The 22,721-nt window shown below is 37.1% G+C and overlaps 1 protein-coding gene and 2 long non-coding RNA genes across 3 annotated transcripts in view; 2 read left to right on the forward strand and 1 right to left on the reverse strand.

The window, feature by feature from the left end:
* LOC134800869 (uncharacterized) overlaps positions 1 to 22,721 on the forward strand; it is a 417,476-nt gene that overhangs the window by 347,291 nt on the left and 47,464 nt on the right. The window lies entirely within an intron of this gene.
* Positions 1 to 22,721, reverse strand: part of LOC134800837 (uncharacterized) — a 242,076-nt gene that overhangs the window by 187,941 nt on the left and 31,414 nt on the right. The gene's annotated exons all lie outside the window — the stretch shown is intronic.
* LOC134800463 (uncharacterized) lies at positions 1,982 to 3,629 on the forward strand. Its single transcript, XR_010145544.1, has 2 exons — positions 1,982 to 2,692; positions 3,095 to 3,629. It is a non-coding gene; the product is annotated as an uncharacterized LOC134800463 (long non-coding RNA).

A 22,721-nucleotide genomic window follows, 5' to 3' on the forward strand; every position in this document is an offset into this window, starting at 1 on the left:
CGTGTCAGATATTTTTGCGGCGTTCGGTGTGTAACATATTATCACGGTGATTGTACCCATAGTCTAATAAAACATGGTCTTCCCTTTCCAGAGTGACACACGCCTACGTCACAATAACATTGCCACTTTATATAGCGCTATCGCATATTATCATATAGCGCTGTCGCATGATGACGTAGGCTTGTGTCAGTCACGTGGTCGGAAGAGAGTACCAGGCGGAGTATATTATTATACCATTAATTAATTGTACCAAACAGATCGAGTGGACTTTTAGGACGAACCAGCATTTTAAGGCTTTGAATTCATAAAAATTGTATATACATAATCCAATTACGCGCGGCGAGGGACTTTGTTTTATGTCTTACTAGTAAAATTAAATTTTAAAATAAAAAAGGTGTAGTGATTGTTTAATTTATTTAAATTTAAATACCAGGGTTTCAAGACAACTTTATCCAGAAATACGTAACCATGGCAACGAATAACAATTACGAAAATGTTGATCTCCTTCAACTTGTACCGTTTTAGGAATGCTCAAATCAACTTTCATTTCCACCAATCAAATTAAATTTACGAAGTAAACAAGAAAATGTTTCACCAAATGTATACTAGATGGCGTTGTCGATAAAGTCTATATTGCCGTAGCAAGGAAGTATAATTCGATACAAATGAAATGCGATGCGTCACCTATCAAGGCCGATTGATTTGATTACATCATTATAATAATAGTTTATTGTGAATTGTTTATGCCTAAATGCAGTTAGACTCATAGAGACTAAGAGCAATATTTATCCAAAACAAAGATTCAATAATTGTGTAAGATGAGTAGTCAAAGATAAATTAATGATTTATACCTAAAATCGATGACACTCATAGAGATTATTATCTACCAATGATATGTAATCAACGACTCATTCATTTTATAATATGCAGATATAGAAGTTTTCAACGAAATCGGTAATTTGAATGGGTATTATGTACTATTTTCAGTATATTTTTTTTTATAAAAGCTATATTAAATTATTCTATACATAACACGAAATCGATTATGAATAATTTAATGGAGGACCCCTAAAATACCTGCCCCCAACAATCAGTTTTGGTAAGTACTCATTTTAAGTTCGAGTTAAAATTCAAAAAAAAAACAAATATATTTATTTCATACTTTAATATTACAAGAGAAGCAGTACAGTGATCCCCACACTAGGCTTAGCCTATGACGTGGGGATCTTAGCGAAATACAGAGTACCGACATGTCGCGGCTAACTAAGATTTTTTTATTAAATGACAGCAACTATCCAACTAAGTATAAAGACTTAATAGCCCCGAGCTTCCAAATACCATTGTATCATTGGATTTATCGAATAAATTATCCGTCAAATACTAATAGCATGTAATTTATGTAAAATTCCCATGAATTGGTAATATTGACATATCTGCCCACGCGTCACCAATAACCGCAATGTGGTTTTCCTTCGGCAGTGATAAATTATTATACCGCAATCATAGTTATCATAACAAAGTGAGTATGTACAGTCAACACACGGGATTATTATGCCATTTAGAGTCCTAGCTAAATTGGTTGTTCAATACTTACTCTATGGAATGTCTAATTTAGCTAGAACCCTAAATGACATAACAATCTCGGAGCGTGACTGTACGTGGTATCTAGGGTATATTTTCCTTTTCGCCTTTCATAATTAGGAAATATGTTATTATAATTGGATTGTTATAAAGCATAACGCTTAGTGCGCTATGAAAAATAAACAAACGATCTCCAAACTTCAAACTTCAAATAATATGGTTTATTCAAGGAGGCCTAGCAACAAGCTCTAATAAGCTTCATACAGTTTAGGTACCTAATAATACATTCAACAAAGTACATAAATATTTTTCGGAACTCTATTTAACTTTGTATAGTTCTGCAAAGCTGTGTCATATCTGCGTCAACTAATCACCGCTCATCATTAGCCATCACGGTATGCCCGCGCAGTACCGGTCTGCGCTCCTGCGCGTGAGTTGTTTTATTGCAATACTTTACAACTAGTTTCAAAGACGCGCAGTGGAAAAAAGTGGACGAACAAAAAGTGTACATACCACTTCTAGTAATGTAAAGATGTTCATAAACAGTGGAAAGACACTTTTAACTTAAGTGATTAAATGTGAATAACTTTTTGAAACTAAAATGTAAGTTAGCTCAAACGAAAAGTTTTACAAGTGGACTTAAAAGTTGTATATAAATTTTTGATGTTTAGCAGTGAGACTATAAATGATTAAGATACTTAGAAAACATGTGATAAGGACAGTTATTTGAACTATGTGATTGAAGAATTAACTATGTATTTTGTCATTTTAATTGTGCTAGTGTCCGTTTCTGCGAGAGATGTTTCACAAAATTTTAATTATGAGCCACGTCAAGAAAGATTTGAACGGCCATTTATCAATCCGCCTGCACAACCCAATTATAGAAATAGACATGAAAGTGTTCAATATAATAGACAAAATGGTCACGTGAATTTAAACCAACATGAACAACTTCATAGTGACAGTAATGTCAGGAGATGGAACGCAGAACCAAATAGAGATAATTTTCATGAGAATTTTAATAGCCAAAGGCAATTTCATGAAACCAATAATAGAGAAATATTTTCTAGTGACAGAAATGAGAGAAATAGGAACGAAAATTCAAATCAAGGTGTACCTTATGGACAATTTGAACCAAATACCAGATCATTTAGTTCTAATGATAGAAATGACAGAGAATTCCAGGAGAGGTACCCAGGGCACTCTCATGTAAATTTAAATGACCGTGAACCATTTAATACGCAAAATAATCGAGGTTTAAGTGATAATGACTATAGTAATGAGAGAAATAGGAACGAAAATCCAAATCAAGGTATACCTTATGGGCATTTTGAACCAAATACCAGAGCATTTAGTTCTAATGATAGAAATGACAGAGGAATCCAGGAGAGGAACCCAGATCACTCTCATGTAAATTTAAACGACCGTGAACCATTTAATACGCAAAATAATAGAGGTTTAAGTAATAATGACTACAGTAATGAGAGAAATAGGAACGAAAATCCAAATCAAGGTATACCTTATGGGCAATTTGAACCAAATAACAGAGCATTTAGTTCTAATGATAGAAATGACAGAGGATTCCAGGAGAAGAACCCAGGGCACTCTCATGTAAATTTAAATGACCGTGAACCATTTAATACGCAAAACAATAGAGGTTTAAGTGATAATGACTATAGTAATATAAATTACAATAGTCAAGGACGCTCACATGATAACACAGGAAGCGTGGATATCAACATGGCTTTTGATGGACGGGGTAATCAAAATAGACGTGAACAAAGCAATTTGAACATACCACGTCAAAGTTTTAACATCAACAATGAATACTCTAACAGAGATGTCGCTAATAATAGAAGTAGTAGTAGGGATAGTAATAGAGATGAAAAATACAATCAAAACGTTTTGAATGCCCGTAGGCAACAAGATGAAATCACAATGGATGATTATAACAAAGAAACACAGAATAACCACAGAAATTCTAACAACCAAAGCAACGACGGTATAGTTCCGTTTATAAATAATCTAAGTAACAATACAAATCAAAACAGAAATCAGAGTACAAATAAAAATCATAGAAATTCAGGATTCAGACAAACAGATCAAAGAACGAAAACTGTAATAGAAAACGAAGTTACAGAGAACCCTTTGGGTAGCGAGGTCAAAGAAAACAGGACTATGGATAAAGATGAGTGGGTGTGGGGAATAGAGGAAACTACTACGATATCCCCAGTGACTTTAGACGACAGGGCAGCTTTCAGCGGGGACCACTGTCCGACTGGGTATGCGAGGTTTAAGGGTACATGTGTACCTGAAGACTAGATAGAGAACCATGTTTGTTTTGGCCATCTGGCTTATGTAACTAACTTGTCACAGTGACAAGTGGGACCATTGAGTGATGTAAATATGGGACATTATGCGAAACATGGGCCAGATTCAAATTTTAACTTTTCTGTACCCAATTTAAGAACACAAATATCTACAATATTATTGGATGGTTTGTTTTTTTTTGCACCAACTTTTGGTGTTTCCGTTTGGCGCTATAGTTGGCTGGAAAAGAACGCCATTTGTAAATAAATGTACATATATCTTTGTGAAATAAAGTTTAAATTAATAAATAGATAAGATAATTATTGGTCCAGTTCAAAACTACGAAGGTATTTAACTTCAGATTTTGGTAAACAGATGAGTAAAGTTTTGTTTTTCTGCGTATGTATGACCTATGTGGTTCCTATATTAAAGGGCCCACTGATTAACAGTCCGCCGAACGGTATCGGCCTGTCAGTTGTTCGGAACTATCAAAATTTTGTTCTAACTGACAGGCCGATACCGTCCGGCAGACTGTTAATCAGTGGGCCCCTTTACCGCCGAATACTCATTGAATATTTTAAATAATTTAAACTTTACATAGTTCATAGATTACAAATGAAATTATGTAATGCACCTGTACCTACTAAAAATCAATAAAATATCAATTAGGTGATACTAAATATACACACTATCAAAAGGTATCCTATGTACAGTCACCTGCAATAATATGTTACTCTTCGAAGGCCACAAAAATATGTGACACGCTCGTATGGCTCTACAAATAAGATTGTGTCAGATATTTTTGCGGCCTTCGTTGTGTAACATATTATTGCAGGTGACTGTACATTAGCTGAATACGGATAAGCGTCTGCACTCGTCTTGCGACTGCAAGATAAGTGTGGCTGGCTGCACATTGGGACCTCTTACATATTGAATTGTGTTTATTAGGAGTTCACCCTGTACCTACGAGCTCGCAACAAACAGTAATCAATGTGTAAACAGGCCCATATGAAGGCCAGCCACACTTATCCGTATTAACTTAATCTTATTATATAAGTATATTAATATATCTTTATTCGAATGTTTATTGGAATTAAATATTGTTAATGTTTAATGCAGTTTTTTTTTCCTTACTCATACCTCATCATCTTACACGCGTTATCCTAGCATTTTGTCACGGCTCATGGGAGCCTGGGGTCCGCTTGGCAACTAATCCCAAGAATAGGCTACTAGTGCAGTTTTTACGAAAGCGACTGACATCTGATCTTCCAACCCAGAGGGTAAACTAGACCTTATTGGGATTATTCCGGGTTCCTCACAATGTTTTCCTTCACCGAAAAGCGACTGGTAAATATCAAATAATATTCCGTACATAAGTTCCGAAAAATTCATTAGTACATATATCCTCTAGCCGCCCAGACATCAAGACTTGCCAAGATAATTGCAATTTTGATTTGTCAAAATTAAGATTCAAATTAGATTTAGAATGGAATGTCAGACCTTTTTATAGGCCTCTGGGCGGCTAGAGGATATAACGACAGTAGTACGAGCCGGGGTTTGAGCCCGCGACCCGCGAAGAAAATTAATTAAAACGGGCCGCTTTCTATGACATTTTCCACAGAAATATGACAGTTCAGGCGTCATATGAAACATAATAATGGCAATATCAAAAGAGGAAAATAGGACTACGTTTGTATGAAGAAGCGGACGTCCACTTTCCTCTTAAGTATTAACATTCATCCAAGTACCTACCGCACATATCACGATAATGACTTTGCGTGACATAATTAAAATTCATGTAACGCTTGTGTGACGTCAGACAATAAAGTTAGGGGTGTTCCGCAAGGAGCTATACTAGGTCCCTAAGTCTTTACTTCGAGGAATAGAATGTTGCTCGAAATAAAATTATGCATTTTAATGCTGTTTTTAAAACTTTAGTAAATAGAAATACCTACTGCTCAGGCAAAAAGTAGGTAGTAAACAGTGACTTTGGAGGGCGTCCTCTATACTCTGTACCGTTAGGTACTTATATAAAAGTAAACAAATCATTTGTAAATTTTCAGGTAGTTATAAGATTTATTGGTTAAGCGACCAAATATGTACAAAACCGCCTGGATCTGTCACTCACCGACCTTACTTTAACCTGCATTATTTTGATCGTGTAATGTTTTCATCTACCCTCAACTGGCTTAAAGAGCCATTTGAGGGTAGATTTTGTTTACTTATATTTAAATACCTAAAGATACAGAGTATAATAATAGAATCTTCGCCTAATTATCACTCAAAAACAACACTCACAGGAAAAACCTACTTTGGCCTCTTGTTGCACTTAGGTACAGTCGCCATCAGATATATCGGAGCGGCCATGGCGCTCACAAATATCTGAACACGCCTCTATTGTCAAGGCGCTAGAGCGCGTGTTCAGATATTGTGAACACCTTGGCCGCTCCGATATTTATGATGGCGATTGTACTAATTTGGGAAACGTTAATATGTCTTTTTCCTTATTATTTCCTTAAAACTAGTTCGTTGCACATGCGCGCTTCTGATAATTTATACAGAGGCAGCGAATGACAATTCTATCATAAGCTGAAAATGAAAACACATAAGGCTTCGTTTCCACCAGAGATGTGCGAACATGCGTAGCGAGGAACGTGGTTAACAACCTTTACTAAGACTCCGCTGTCCGTCTGTCTGTCACCAGGCTGTATCTCATGAACCGTGATAGATAGTTGAAATTTTCACAGATGGTGTATTTCTGTTGCGGCTATAACAACAAATACTAAAAACAAAATAAAATAAATATTTAAGTGAGGCTCCCATACAACATATCAACATAAGGTTTACTCGGGTAATTCCGAATGTCGATAACTGTCGGATAATTCCGAAAGAGACTTTTATTATGATGGAATTAAGGGTGATTTTCATCTGAATTTCAGAATTATCCGACATTCGGTAATACCCGAATACACCTTACGTGATTTTCTTTGCCGTTTTTTGCATAATGGCACCCTTCGTGCGCGCGTTTGACTCGCACTTGGTCGGTTTTTAAAAGTACTATATTATAGCGTTTTTGTACAAGAAATTCTTAAAACTACTTTGACTTACAGATAAGATATCGACTTGGGACTCTTGGGAGGCTTTGAATAACTTATGTTCCCTACATATTCTGGGTATGGTGCCGTGAGACCCAAGGTTAGTTCGGTATGTTTTAACCTTTTCGACGCCATGTCAAACACAAAAGCTGCCACTCGGACGCCACGTCACCGAAGTGTCAAAACTGAAATTGAACTTTATGCATATGCACGTAGGTCTATTTTGCTCTGTGGCCTGTGACCGATTAATCCGTATTTGGCGTTGGACCTGCGGTGAGGATATATCGGTCATTGGCGTCCAAAAGGTTAAGAGCGAAAGGACGGAAAACCGAGAGTTTGGTCTTGACATTGAAAATCTTATTTTACTTAAGTTCGGGAGTTCCAATGATTCCGTCTGCATTAATACGGAAGAGATGGTACAATGGTCATCTTTCAGAGGTCATTCGAGACAATTCAACCATAAAAACAAGCTCAGAGCGGCACGTTTTTTTATGGACGATAATGGAAATATACCAACTAGAATAAACTCATAATACATGTACCTTATCACCAAGGCCTAAGGTCCATTGTCAGTTAATAGTTATTACGGTGTAGTCACAGTCTCCTCCTCAAGGCCCAAGGTCCTACATATAGTACTACACCAGTTCGATGAAATTTAAACCATATTCAATTGGAACAGAGTCGCATTTGCTTTGTTTCGCTCAATTTTCAAACAACGCAAAATCAACTCTATGTCCTACAGTATAGGTACAAATTTCAGTGGCAAATTGTGATATTTTCATTTGTATGGCTGGGCTTTAGGGGGATAAAACAATACAGTCATTCGACGAAGCCGTCTAGACCTGTCTAGAGGCCTAGAGGCCTAGCCAAGGTGACGATCGCTTGCGCTTCGCCATCGAATCGCTTTGTCACGTTGCGTTTCGTTAGCTATGGAGCGATAGATTGGCATGTTGTCTGGGCAATCGTGCGGGGTGCGCGGGGCGAGGGGTGGTCTAGCGCACCCGAGCTGCATACATCGCCATTGCTAGTAGCTCGGTACTACTTACAGGGCTAGCGTGTCTTATTTAAAATGTTTGTAATTTTTGGGCAGTTGTGTAAAAGTCTGTGACAACCCTACTGTGTTCTTGTGCGGTGTCGGCATTCACGCAAACATCAAAGGCGTTGGTCCACTGTTACTTTTTAGGGTTCCGTACCCAAAGGGTAAAAAACGGGACCCTATTACTAAGACTCCGCTGTCCGTCCGTCTGTCACCAGGCTGTATCTCATGAACCGTGATAGTCAGATAGTTGAAATTTTCACAGATGATGTATTTCTGTTGCCGCTATAACAACAAATACTAAAAAGTACGGAACCCTCGGTGGGTGAGTCCGACTCGCACTTGTCCGGTTTTTAGGGTTAGGTTAGGGTCCCTATTACTAAGACTCCTCTGTCCGTCCGTCTGTCTGTCTGTCACCAGGCTGTTTCTCATGAAACGTGATAGCTAGGCAGTTGCAATTTTCACATATGATGTATTTCTGGTGCGGCTATAACAACAAATACAAAAAAAAAGAATATAATAAGTATTTAAGTGGGGCTCCCTTACAACAAACGTGATTTTTAATAGTGAATAGAATCAGGCGTTACTTTGCGGAAATCCATATTAATTAAAACCAAAATATTACTTTGCTGATCCGCGAAAAGATAACGTGCTAGTCAATCAGTGCTAACCCGTTATACTTACTTGCGTATTTTTACATGCAATTAATGTTCCCACCCTCCCACCGCAAAAATAAATACGCAAATAAATATAACAAACCACCACCAAAAGAACAATACTCGCCACGTCTTTCGCCTCTTTACGATATTTTTTTTTATTTGATTTTTTTATGTGACTCTTTTGCCGTTTTTTGCGTAATGGTACCTACGTGACAAAAAACAGCTGCTGGACGAACGTTACCAGAAGCATGTTTTATTGCACGAAGTTGGACCGTTTGTGTTTTTTTCTTTTAGATAAAAACTTAATGGTATTTACGGTAATATTACGGTAAAAACCCGTTTTTAGTGAAATATTAGCTTAATATTAGTATGACTCACGACAGTTTAAATTCGATTATTCTCAAAACTATTTTACGTTTTATCTAAGAAACTTGATTTTTCGAAGTGTTTTGATAAAATTAATCATAATAATTTGATCATGAAACTACTCGACCTCGGTATACACGGTGACCTCCTGAGGTGGATTAAATCTTATCTGTCTAATCGTAGCCAAGCTGTGGCCTTAAAAGGTTATACATCTCGTTTTCTCCCCATCCCCTCTGGAGTACCTCAGGGGTCGCACCTTGGTCCTTTATTCTTTATCTTATATATCAATGATATGGCGGCCTGTTTCCGTAGCTCTGAACACCTTATATACGCCGATGACACAAAGATTTATAAAGCTGTGTCTTCGGAAGCGGACTGCCTATTGTTGCAAAAAGATCTAGATAATTTTGTCCAATATTGCTCTAATAATCATTTGTTTTTAAACACAGAAAAATGTTTTGTTATAAGTTTTAATCGAAAACACAATCCGATAGTATATAATTATAATTTATCTGGTAATAACATAGCACGAGTCTCTTCCACTAAAGATTTAGGTGTCACTATGGACTCGCAACTAAACTTTAACGAGCATATTGATAACTTATGTAAACGTGCATATAAAAGGTTAGGAATGATTCTTCGTGTCGGACAACCGTTCAAGCGGCCAAATACTTATAAATTGTTATTTTATTCTTTTGTTAGGAGTATCCTCGAATTCGGGAGTGTAATTTGGACACCTCAGTATCAAGTCCATATTGACCGTTTGGAGAGAATTCAAAACATTTTCTTAAAATCGTTAAGTTATAGAACAGGCACTTATTTTGTAAATTCTACCTTGGCCGCAAAACATTTTCGTGTACCTTCCCTTTTTAACCGTAGGATATACTTGGACGTTATGTTTTTGTTTAAAATTCTTAAAAATATTATTAATTGTCCTAATCTCCTAAGATTAGTTACTTTCAGTTGTCCGCATCACCCCTTACGCCCTCGATCGCTGTTTCATATTAGTTTTTCTGTCAAGAACTATTCCAGGCATACCTTTTTCAGACGGGTTCCTAGTTACTATAATAAACATCTCTCCGAAATAGATTGCTTTCAAAATTCGATATCTAGTCTAAAAACCATAGTTAAACGTAAGTTGTTTTAGTACCTAAGTACTGATAGCAGTTTTTTCTATCTGGTATTAATATGCAGTAGTTATAATTGTACTTACACAGTTAACATAATTTATAATTTATGAACCTCCAGGTCTTTTTTTATTGTATCTTTTGTTGCAGTACATCTTGTATTGTATTTTTGATATGTTTATATGACTGTTTGGTTTTCTCAATAAATAAATAAAAAAAAAAAAAAAAAAGAAACTTACCGAACTGAGTTCTGTGTAATAATAAAATGACAGTTCTTCTCAAACTGTATTATTTCTCAGAGAATGCTCGTAAATGGGAACCGACAACGTTCTCGGAACTTGGGTTTATTACTACTGGCAACTATGTTATAATTCCAGACGGATAAGGGTCGGGCTACAGTGCAAGCGGAAGCGGATAGGGATCCGAGATTAATAGAAAACCTTCGTGGGTTCGAATACAAAAGTACTTAGCTAGATAAATATTTCAGCACGCTGTCCTTAATTGGCTCGTTTTTTTACACTGCAAGTTTTACATTGCATTGCAATAATTACTTAGAACTTTCATATTTATGTATAATATTTGCAGGGTAGTCACACTGAAATTGTAACTTCCTGCAATATGGATACTTACTCGTATATGGATACTTATACTTATATCATGGACATCATGGTATAATAATATACTCCGCCTGGTACTCTCTTCCGACCACGTGGCTGACACAAGCCTACGTCATCATGCGACAGCGCTATATAATAGTATGCGATGGCGCTATATAAAGTGGAAATATTATTGTGACGTAGGCTTGTGTCACTCTGGGAAGAGAAGACCATGTTTTATTAGACCAGCCATACTCTAAGTGTGTTCCGCGGAACCCTAGGGTTCCGCGACACCCCTGCAGGGGTTCCGCAAGAATTTAGAACACTATGCTTTAGTCATCCATCCAGAACACTATGACTAGAACACTGTGCTTTAGGGTTCCATCAAGTATTTCGCTTTCCAAAAGGGTTCCGTCAAAAAAAAGATTGAGAACCGCTGTATTAGACTATGACTTATATGCTGGAAAGCAAGACAATCTTGACTCCGATGTCTGACAGCGAAAATATAGTAATAGTTTTATTTATATTTTGTAAGTTAAGAGAGAAATAAGATGTTTCTATTGTATTTTGTAAAACTAGTTGATAAGATTGTTAAATAAACCATTATTGAATCGTGTATAAAAATCAAGAAAGTTATAATGAGATTGATTGGTGTATTTTTCTCTTGTATATTACACCTAGCCACACAATGAACCATGGCAAATGCACGTGACGCTCAACGCTCCGCTTGTCGCTTCGCTTACACTCTCAAACCGTAGCCTTCACAACTATGTTCTACAATCGGACAGAGACTGAAACTTAGTTACGTTTTAAGTTGCATTAGTAATAAGCTTAAGAACGCTGTAGGTATTTTGCTGCAGATTTTTATTATGTAAGTACAATACCTATCTGGGAGATCGAGCATTGCTCGGAAAACATATAAAAACTCAAAAATGCGCGTTTTCCTAGAGATAAGACCTAGCTAGATCGATTTTTCGCCCCCGAAAACCCCCATATAGCAAATTTCATCGAAATCGTTAGAGCCGTTTCCGAGATCCCCGAAATATTTAATTAATAAAAATATACCTAGGTACACAAGAATTGGTCGTTTAAATGTATAAGGTATTTAACACATTAAACTCTCGCGTTTTGTACACATATTTACACAAACGGATCTACCGCGACATAAAATCACGTCGGAATTAAAGGTAAAAACAATGAAATTATATCGCGGTAGACCCGTCTGTGCGTTATTTTTGCAATATATTGTGTCACATGGTGGACACAATATATTGCAAATACATTTTACTGTCTATGTGCGCACTAGCACTATACAGTCTGTATACGCGAGCATTTAAGTTACCTAGGCCAGTACCGTCTTAACCATAAGGGCACACGGGGCCCGTGCCCAGGGCCCCCACCTCAGGGGGCCCGAAGGACATACAGTAACAGTATATTTGATTACCCATAATAGAAGATCATAGTAGAAAAATGTTAGTTTAATTAGCTTTCTTTACTTTCCAAAAGGACCCCAAATTCTTATGTGCCCAGGTCCCCAGCATAGCTTAAGACGGCCCTGACCTACGCCATGGCCAGTCAGTAGGGTGTTCCATAATTTTTACCCTTATTTTGTTACACCTATGATTTTTATTTAGGTAAATAATTATTTTCGCGCTGTTTGAACATGTGGGTAAGAAGTTTAAAGTTAAAAAAACACATATATCCCTATTTCTTATTTTTTAGATTTTTATAAATCTTCATCAAAAATCAAGTTTGAAAAATTTATAAAAAAATTGAAATAAAATTGTTTTTCAAACACGAATGGTACGGTGACAGTTGTTATCTTAATATGTACAATTTTGGGAGATTTGGCATTTTAAGGTTATAAACTGTATGGAGTTGACACCTGTCACCACCGTCGTGTTTGAAAAAGACTATCATATGTGACGTTATCTATGAAAAAGGACCTTATTGTCGATAGCGCTCACGCCATTATTAACGATGCTCCGATATAAATACAATCCCGCGCGACGCTGTGCGGCGTAAGCGCCATCGACAATAAGGTCCCTTTTCATAGATAATGCCCCATATATATTTATAAATCCTAAATTACATAGAAAACATCCGTAAATCGAGATCAAAAACCTGAACGATCAAATAAAAGCCCTTACCGGGATTCAAACCCAGGACCTCCAGCTTCGTAGGCGAGTTTTGGCGGTGTCGAGCACTGAGACATTTATGTTGGAGTTTAAGGGACAAATGCAGGTCCCTTGTCGTTAACTCTGTGCATCCTCAGAAGCTTCTGCTATACACCAAACCGCCAGAATCTCAATTTACCTGCAAAAAAGAAAAACATTTCATAGTAATAGGGAGTATTACTGCAATGTTCTGCCGCCAGAGTGCAGCACTAATTTGTTTAGTAAACCATAGAGTAACTTAAACATACTAAGCCTTAAACAGATTTTTGAGAAGTTTTCACTATGACATTGATGCATCAAGGCGGTTTGTTTACAGGTGGCCTACCGTGAAACGCGAAAATCGAAATTTCTTTATCTGCCTTTCTATCGATCGAATTGGCAAGAGTGATAGAGAGGCAGAAACCGAACTTTTGACTGTCGTGTTTCACGGTAGGCCATGTGATTGGCCTAGTGACGCCCTCTACGCAGAGTTTTGCGTAATATTCCCTATTAATTACAAAGTTTATGAAATTGTTTCTTTTTCTATTAACGTTTATTTATTAACATTTATCCATTGACATATATGTATATTATATGTACCTCTGAGGACGGGCCTTGCGGGCAATAAGAATAGGGCCAGTACAGCGGTATCACGCACACGAATTCGAACCAATCGTGCAGTCTAACGCCACAACGCGATTGGTTGATGAGTTCGCATCACGCGCGCGATTGGTCGCAACTAGTTGCGTTTGACTGCACGATTGGCTAAAATTCGTGAGTGACACCGCTGAACTAGCACCATTCTTATCTTAGTGTCCGTAAGGCCCGTTTTTAAGGGGCCCACTGATTAACAGTCCGCCGGACGGTATCGGCCTGTCAGTTGTTCAGAACTGTAAAAATTTTGTTCTAACTGACAGGCCGATACCGTCCAGCGGACTGTTAATCAGTGGGCCCCTTAAGATATACCATGCCAATGCATTTGTCCGTTTTGTTTTACTCGCCCATGGCTACACTGAGCATGGCCCAACATGCTCTTAGCTGGTTTTTGTTATACAAATAGATTTCTATTCATCCATAAGTTAGCGAGACAAATCATCAAAGCAAACAGAACGGCGTTGAATCATTGATTCACGAGAAACACTAGGGGTTAAAAGATGTTATTTGAAGAATGTTCGACACAACGGTTTGATCGGCCTAGCTAAGTCCATGGGGATTGCGATTTTGTGAGCTGGAGTCTTGCAATGAAATTGGTAAAATAACAATTTGTTTCTGACAAAATTATCGCCTATTAAGCGCCACTTGCACCATCCCACTAACCCGGGGTTAACCAGTTAAACCGTTAACCCAGTGTCAAATTGTACTGGTAACCATGGTAAATCCAGGTTTAACCGGTTAACCCCGGATTAGTGAATGGTGCAAGTGGCCCTAATAGAGTTAGACCAAGAAAAGTCTGCAGCGATTTTGATAGCTCACGCAGTGCAAGTGTTATTTTAAACGTTAAACTTCTGTGAAATTATGACGTATAAATAACACTTGCACTGCGTGGGCTATCAAGATCGCTGTGGACTTTTCTTGGTCTAACTCTATCAAATTTCATGTTATTTCATAAACTTAGGTTCGGTTTGTGTGACTCTTGAGGTGACTACGATTTGTTTAATTTATAAAAAAAATATTTTTGTCAAAAATGTCATTATTGATAGCATTTTTTATCGTTGGCTGTACTTTTCTTTCAACAGGCAACTAATGCCTACTCATCGCTACAATTCTAAGTAACTCAAACAGGAATTAAGCAACGTTGTTTATCACAAAATTCCTATGGCCATCTGCTGTGTGCTGTGTCTATCATCAGATCACCTTGACGGTACCAGGCGTGGCTAACTCCGCGATTTCGTCGCGTCGCTACAAGTAGGTACATGCGGCTCACACCAATTTTGGTGTCTAGCAGTAGTGGTTGCCGCGCACCGCTACGGAACGGACGCCTGCTCGCGCTTGCGCCACCTAGCGGTCATATCTGTCGTAATAGACGCGTTTTGTTAGAGAGTGAACCTTCTGTACCTACTTATAGTCTAGCCTAGGTATTTAAATAAAAGTAAACAAAATCTACCCTCAAATGTCTTCTTAAGCCAGTTGAGGGTAGATGAAAACATTACATGATCAAATAATGTAGGTTAAAGTCAGGTCGTTCAGTGACAGATCCAGGCGGTTTTGTATTAGGTTGGTTAACCAATAAATGTTATAACTACCCGAAAATGTACAAATTATTTAAATCGAACTTAAACTGTTGTAAGACATACTAACATTGAATAATTTTACGGTTTAGACTCACTTGTTTTAATCACTCGCGCGACATGTTTCGGAGAGCCTAGGTCTCCTTTCTCAAGCACTAACAGTGCGAGCAGCGTTCACGACGGCCGTGTATCGCGTACTGCAGCTCGCCGCGTCGCACGCTGCGCGCGCGCCGAGAAAATAGGTTGGGGGAGGTCTTCCGCTGTTATTGTAGGCGGGCATAGTGGTGTGTTTGGGCTTGGATCACCTAACACTTGTAGCGATACACAGGACGAACTCACGTCGCGCGACTGATTAAAACAAGTGAGTCTAAACCGTAAAATTATTCAATACAAATTATTTGTTTACTTTTATTTAAATACCTAAAGATACAGAGTATAGTACTATTATTTTTCTGTGATGGTACCGTCATATTGCATTGTTACTCAACTTACATATGTATGTGAAGTTAAATCTCAATCTAATAATGAAATGTGGATCTAATTAAGCTTGCAAGATTTGACCCAAACAAATACAGGGTAAAGCCACGGATAAGCTAAATAAAAGCCTATGAAAACAACTTGCTTGTTTACAAAATTATACGGTGCCTAAATATTTGTGTTAGCAAATTGACCTGTAAATGTTACTAACAAACTGGAAAATTGTGTGCCCGACCATGCATAATGAAATCCTCAATTCTATTGGCTATACGCGTTACAGCGGTTTCTGACTAGCGTATTTTTACGCATTAAGGGGCCCACAGATTAACAGTCCGCCGGACGGTATCGGCCTGTCAGTTAGAACAAAATTTTGACAGTTCCGAACAACTGACAGGCCGATACCGTCCGGTGGACTGTTAATCAGTTGGCCCCTTAATACGGTCATTTTGGCAAACGCGTTACATTTCGCTCTTCAATAATACGGACGCTCGTATCGTATAGCGCGTGTACGCTCCAACCGGTGCCTGTCAGCTCGCACGGTACAAGCTTGTACGAGCTTAAAGGGACCTGTCAGTTAGAACAAAATTTTGACAGTTCCGAAAAACTGACAGGCCGATACCGTCCGGCGGACTGTTAATCAGTGGGCCCCTTAGAAGCGCGAACACGCTCGTACGCATGGCACGCGTGGGAAAAGACGAGCGTATATTATAGTCATTTCAAGACAAGTCTGCAACGATTTGGATAGCACACGCAGTGCAAATGTTACTTTAAACGTCAAACTTCTATGAAATTATGACGTAGAAATAACACTTGCACTGCGTATGCTATCAGACTCAGATCAGATGCAGACTTTTCTTGGTCTAACTCTATGCTCCTAAGCGCGCTTCTAAATCTAAACGCGATGTTTAATATACCCGCTTATATAACGCTAATCTACAACCGCCCTGCAATATAGATGGGCTATAATTAATTTGAGTACCGTGAAGAGTAGCTAATCAACTAAAAATTTTAATTCTGCAGTGACACTCAAAGAGCATATAATCACTACGTTTTAGTGACACTCGTCTGACCGCTACCAATCACATTTGTAACTTGACAGTTGAAAACTTGACACATGTCAAGGTGGGGCCCTCGAACCAAAGAGTAAAGTAAGTATACTTCGAACATTCGCATGAGTAAACGCAGTGTATCTTTATGCTGGACGTAATTTGTGGTTTTTGAACGCACCAAAGAAGGTTTATGGTATGTGTAGACAAAGACTCCTCTTCTTCTTCCTCGCGTTATCCCGACATTTTGCCACGGCTCATGGGAGCCTGGGGTCCGCTTGACAACTAATCCCAAGAATTGACGTAGGCACTAGTTTTTACGAAAGTGACTGCCATCTGACCTTCTAACCCAGAGGGGAAACTAGGCCTTATTGGGATTAGTCCGGTTTCCTCACGATGTCTTCCTTCAGCGAAAAGCAACTGGTAAATATCAAATGATATTTCGTGCATAAGTTTCGAAAAACTCATTGGTACGAGCCGGGGTTTGAACCCGCGACCTCCGGATTGAAAATCGCACACAAACACAGACAAAGAGTATTTTGAATATATTGCCACATCAAATACATATCTAACTAAATAATTGTTAAATTTATACACGTTCAGATAAGTCAATTCAAAGTTATATTGTGACATCAAAATGATATCGTCCACGCTCGCGCCAATATACTACGAGCGAAATTCACGCACGACTGACATCATTTTGATGTAACAATGTAAGTTTGTTTTGAATTGGCCTCAGAGTTACGTAACAGGACTTCCTGACACCCCATTATGAACAGCCAGAGGCCGAGTGACGAAATCCCTTTAGTTAAGTTGCCACTGTGACTAATTAGGATTGTTCATTTTTTTTAGACCCCCATTTTTATTTTATTTTCTGAAAATATAGGTTAATTTAAGATACCAATTTGAATGATTTATTAATTCACGGCTCGGTTGAATATTTATAATTTATTGAAAATATGAGATACGACTTCTCGTAAATTACATGTAGTGGCTGATTTGATAAAGCACAAGCAATAACAAATATTAAAAAAATAGTTGTAATTGTCAATTGATTGTAATGTCACCTGTCTACAATGTCAGTGTCACGCGTTTCTATAAATAATATCGTCTGGAAAACTCGTTTATTTTGAATCCCTAAATCAATAATTTCAAAATATACCTATATATATATATATACCTACGCTATAAATTTGTGAAAGCTGATTCCAGAAATCTGCCTAAGTTATATAATATAACTTAGTTTTATTGGAGTATGTATCCATATAGCATCCAACTCCAACCATAACTTGGCTGAAATCAGGGGAGCAAAAATACAAATGTAAGTTACATCATATATTTTTTAACTGATTCGATTCGTAAGATGATTGGATTCATAAAATCGTTATAAGCGTCCATTGCTAAGGTAGCTTAGCACCCAGTGGGTTCTACCGGCTTGTCACCATTGTTTGGATATTGTACTATATTAGGTACATGCCAATTTTGCTAATTATATCCTATAATTTCAGGTCATCATGTGATTCCTATTTAGATACGGCTGTGGGATACGTAATGTACGAAGGAGATTGATTTTGTTAAGGCACTTGGGCCCTGAACAAAGTTGAGCATTTTGTATCGAAACGAACGTCATATTAATCGTCATAATACTTTACGACAGTAAATAATGCCTGGGAACAGAGTAAATAACAAACCATACACTTCTCTTCTGGTTCGTCAACAAGAAGCCATTGTCAGCTGCTCGTGCAGAACATGATGAACATACATATATGTAAGGTCACTGTGGGCAAGTCCGTCTACAAGGCAAGTCCGTCAACACGTTATAACTTTTGAATTTGAAGGCGTATGCGACTTTGGAGTCCAGTCGATTAACCAGTTTTTCGCGCTAGTTCCGTCACTGTAAAACAGATGGCGCTGTGACAACCAACTTCAGAGCAATCCGCCTCAACAAGTCATTTCGTGTTTTGAACTCGAAGTCATAGTGCGACAGCCGTTCGAAAAAATTTTTTTAAAAATAGTTTCTGAAAAGATTGTGCATCAGAAAGTAACTACGTAGGTAGCATAAGAACCAGTTGTCTTTATTCTATTTTTAAAATATCAGAAATTAGCTTAGTTTTGTAATTATACGTTCCACAATTTATCATATTAAAATTTGACTAAGTTGGAAAGTCCGTCTATTATGTTCAAGGCAAGTCCGTCATATTTTTTATCCGACTTTCGTTAAATCAGAGATTACCAACTGTTTTTGCGACTTTAATATTATAACGATTTGATAAGGTATCAAAAAATCCTCCTGACTTTGCGCATGATGTTACTTTATTAAATTTTGATCTCAGTAAATTAAAAGAAACGATTATAATTCATTTTAAAATTACTATTGATCTTTTATTTCGGAAATCAAAAAAATAATTATGTTTAATTATTTGCCAAAAAAGGTTTACCACCCCATTTTGGTAGTATATGCCGGACTTGCCTTTGTTTTAGAAAAATGGTGTTTATTTCGAATCTGAACCGTATATTAACAAGTTTAAAATACACTTTTCATTGTCTTGATCCGTTCTTTTTAGGAATTTAACTACGAACATATACGCACCCATAGATTGGCTGATATCATAACTAGACGGACTTCCCTTAAACTGCACGGGAAGTCCGTCTACTCGCCGAATTTTAATAAATGCCATTGTTTTTGCTTAATTTGTGATTGAAATGATCTGTCACTAAGGCTAAACTATGAATTATTAAATTCTTCATCGTATGCGATTACAAGCAGTAACATAGGTGAATAATTAACGGAACTAGATCACTCCAAAGTCGAAAAAAAAAAAAAGTATGCCGGACTTCGCCACAGTGACCTTATAGTTACTTTTTTTTGGGAAACATATATACATATATTTCCTAAATTAATAAAAAAGTAGGTAAACAAAAACATGTTTTATTTTTCACAACTATTAACTTAAGTCTTGTCCACCATGATATCAGCAGCTTGAACTGCAACATGTACCTGGAAGTTAGAAATTATATCTTTTTAAAGCAGTTTCAGGCTGAATTTTGAGTATGACTATGTATTCTTGTATAGTGTTTCTTTCTAGTAGGCACCATCTCTGTTTAACGGTTTGCCTTTATATACTCTGGCTACATTACCACAGAAAACACATAGGTCCCCGCGACCCTACCTACAAAGTGAGCTTTTAAATAATTGTAGTAAAATAATATTAATTTTATACTTACATCGACGTGATCCTCACAGCAATACTGTGTGTAAGTAGGTAGGTATTCCAAGTTCAATTCACGGCACCATGTTTCACGTCGTAGGTCTTCGCGGATTCGAACAATTATTTTTGTGAATCATTCCCACACGTAGGAACAAGGTCTTTGATATATTAAGCAACGAAAACTACTGTTTAGGTATCAATTATAAATCAAATCATAACAAACCAGCGCAGCGGTTTAACTGAAAAATTTCATTATGACAATGATAACTTTGACAATTACGTGAGTGACGGATTGATTTACTATGGTCCGATAACTTTTATTATGCGATGACTTTACATTCAGCCAACGAGAAAGGTCAAACTAAGGTCATAAGGATATTTGTTGAAATATCTTCAATCCTCAATTATTATATCGCAGCAAATGTCGGAAACTGTTTGAAAACCTCATATCTCGAAATGGTTTTCGAAATAGAACATTTAAAAAAAAATGAACAATCCTAATTGGCGAAACTAACTCTTGACAGTTTCGGAGACAGAGAATAGATAATTGTCTCCGCAGAATAGAGTAACTAGTAGATTCTCTTTGCTAGTAGTTTCTGCAACAGACACCTCGCGACACATACAAACGAGTACAGGAGTTGCTAAGCGGGCCAGGTGTCACCGTAGTGTTGGTAGGAACTCGAGTCCACTGAGTCTGAATTTGACGAACTAAGCTCGTTTTTACGAGACTCGGCGCTTAATAAACTTCTGAGTCTTTTAAGTCCCGGGTCGAGTCCTTTGTTGCGTCTTTTCAACTCAAAAGGACTCGAGTCTTCGAATAAAGACTCCGTTGACAATTTTAGAGGTTTTCCTAAATAAATGTAAATAAATTAGGCGTTATTGTATGATTTGTGTACCTACTTAATTCACGAATTTAACATAAAGACAATGCGATTTGTTTCAAGAGTTCACTGAAAAGGACTCAAGTCTCTACAAAAGACTCGGGTCTCTAACAAGTCGTATAGAACTCGAGTTTAGACTTAAATATAAATCTCAATAACTGAGTCGAGTCTTGAAGCAGAGGACTCAAAAGACTCGAGTCTTAACCAACACTAGGTGTCAGATGTCAGGCTCAATAATTATACTATTCTAATGCAACCCACACTGTCAGCCTTCTTGAGCTTACTGTGGGACTTAGTCAATCTGTGTAAGAATGTCCTATAATATTATTATTTTTTTATTTACTGTAAAACTCCGACTCGACCTTAACTGTTTTTGTTTTTGCAGCGCGCAGCGTGGTGTTGAAATGTAATTTATTTACCTACATGAAAAACCGGCAAAGGCGCAATACAAAAATGACTGAAATCAATTTGCGCACAGTGAATATTGCTTTTGAAAGCTTTCGACGTGCCCTTTAACACTTTTAACCGACTGAAACAAAGGGAGGATAATGTTTTTCGAATATATACGTCTACAAATCTTATATACAACAATAATAAATATGTGGCACGCTCTTATACTTAAAAGGGGTTAAATTATTTTAAATGTCGTTTTATTGTCTCAAAAAAGTGACTGACGTTTATAGTATGCGATAAAGAAAAAAATATATATAAAACTACCTGACGGCCTCCTAGCCTATTTGGTAGCTTCTTTATATGGGTAGCTTAATATTATATCTAATACCTTTAAACGAGCAATTCTTGTATATTTATATTTCGGGGATCTCGGAAATGGATCTAAATAATTTTTGATGAAATTTGCTATATGGGGCTTTTCGGGGGCGATAAATCGATCTAGCTAGGTCTTATCTCTGGGAAAACGCGCATTTTTGAGTTTTTATATGTTTTCCGAGCAAACCTCGGTCCCCCAGATATTATATATTATAGTGAAAATGCTGATTATAAGATCTTTGCACATTTTTATTCCTTATCTAGGTATAGGTATAATGTTACAATTAAAACTAATACATTATAAATATCTTGGAAAATGTAATCGGGAACAGAAATAAAGATGTAGACCAATACTGAACTCTTATGTTTATCTCTTTTATATATGATATAGCAAATAAACTGTCACTTGTCATATAATTGTATATGTACAGTCGACGTCAAAGATAAGTTTACATTTTTCGCCTTATTACAAAGGCATAAGGTGCAAAAGTGTAAACATATATTTGACGTCGACTGTACTTTCCTTACACACGTGCAACAAAGAGATAAAGATAAAATTTACATTTGTATACTATTTATCAGAGGGCATATTCAAAAAATGCATATAATAATGTTACGCAGTGCACTGGTCATGGAATATAATTGATATTAAATATACAAGTTTAAAATTAGTCATAAGATTGGTTTGTAGACATGTCCACTGTCAAATTATCCTGTTTCGAGGCAGGAAAATACACGTAGACGTCAACAACTGTAGTGCGATCGTCATCTCTGTGTTTACCATCTTTTAATTTATTTTCTTGCTCCAAGTTCGATGTATCATCCAAAATAGGCTTCATCTTTAGATTTTTAACAAGATTTCTCGATGGCGAATTAATTTTAGATTTGTGTTCTATAGGAACATAAATATTGCTTTCACGTCCTTCTATATCTGCTTCCACATGTTTTTTACTATCTACAATCTGTAATTCTTCTCTTATTTTCGCTATTTCTTCTGTAACTTCTTTTGATGTCTTAACGGCTTCTTTCGTAGCTTTAATTGTCTCTTCTAAAGCATCTTTTGTGGTATTTAGTGACTCTTCCAAACTCTCTTTACTTACTTGTAAAGTTTCGGTGTACTCCGTTGTTTTTTCTTGACTACTGAGATTTTTAATTCCTGAATCGACTTTTGCTTCTGTGTTAGTTG

This window comes from Cydia splendana, chromosome 20 (genome assembly GCF_910591565.1).
Source record: "Cydia splendana chromosome 20, ilCydSple1.2, whole genome shotgun sequence".
NCBI lineage: Eukaryota > Metazoa > Arthropoda > Insecta > Lepidoptera > Tortricidae > Cydia > Cydia splendana.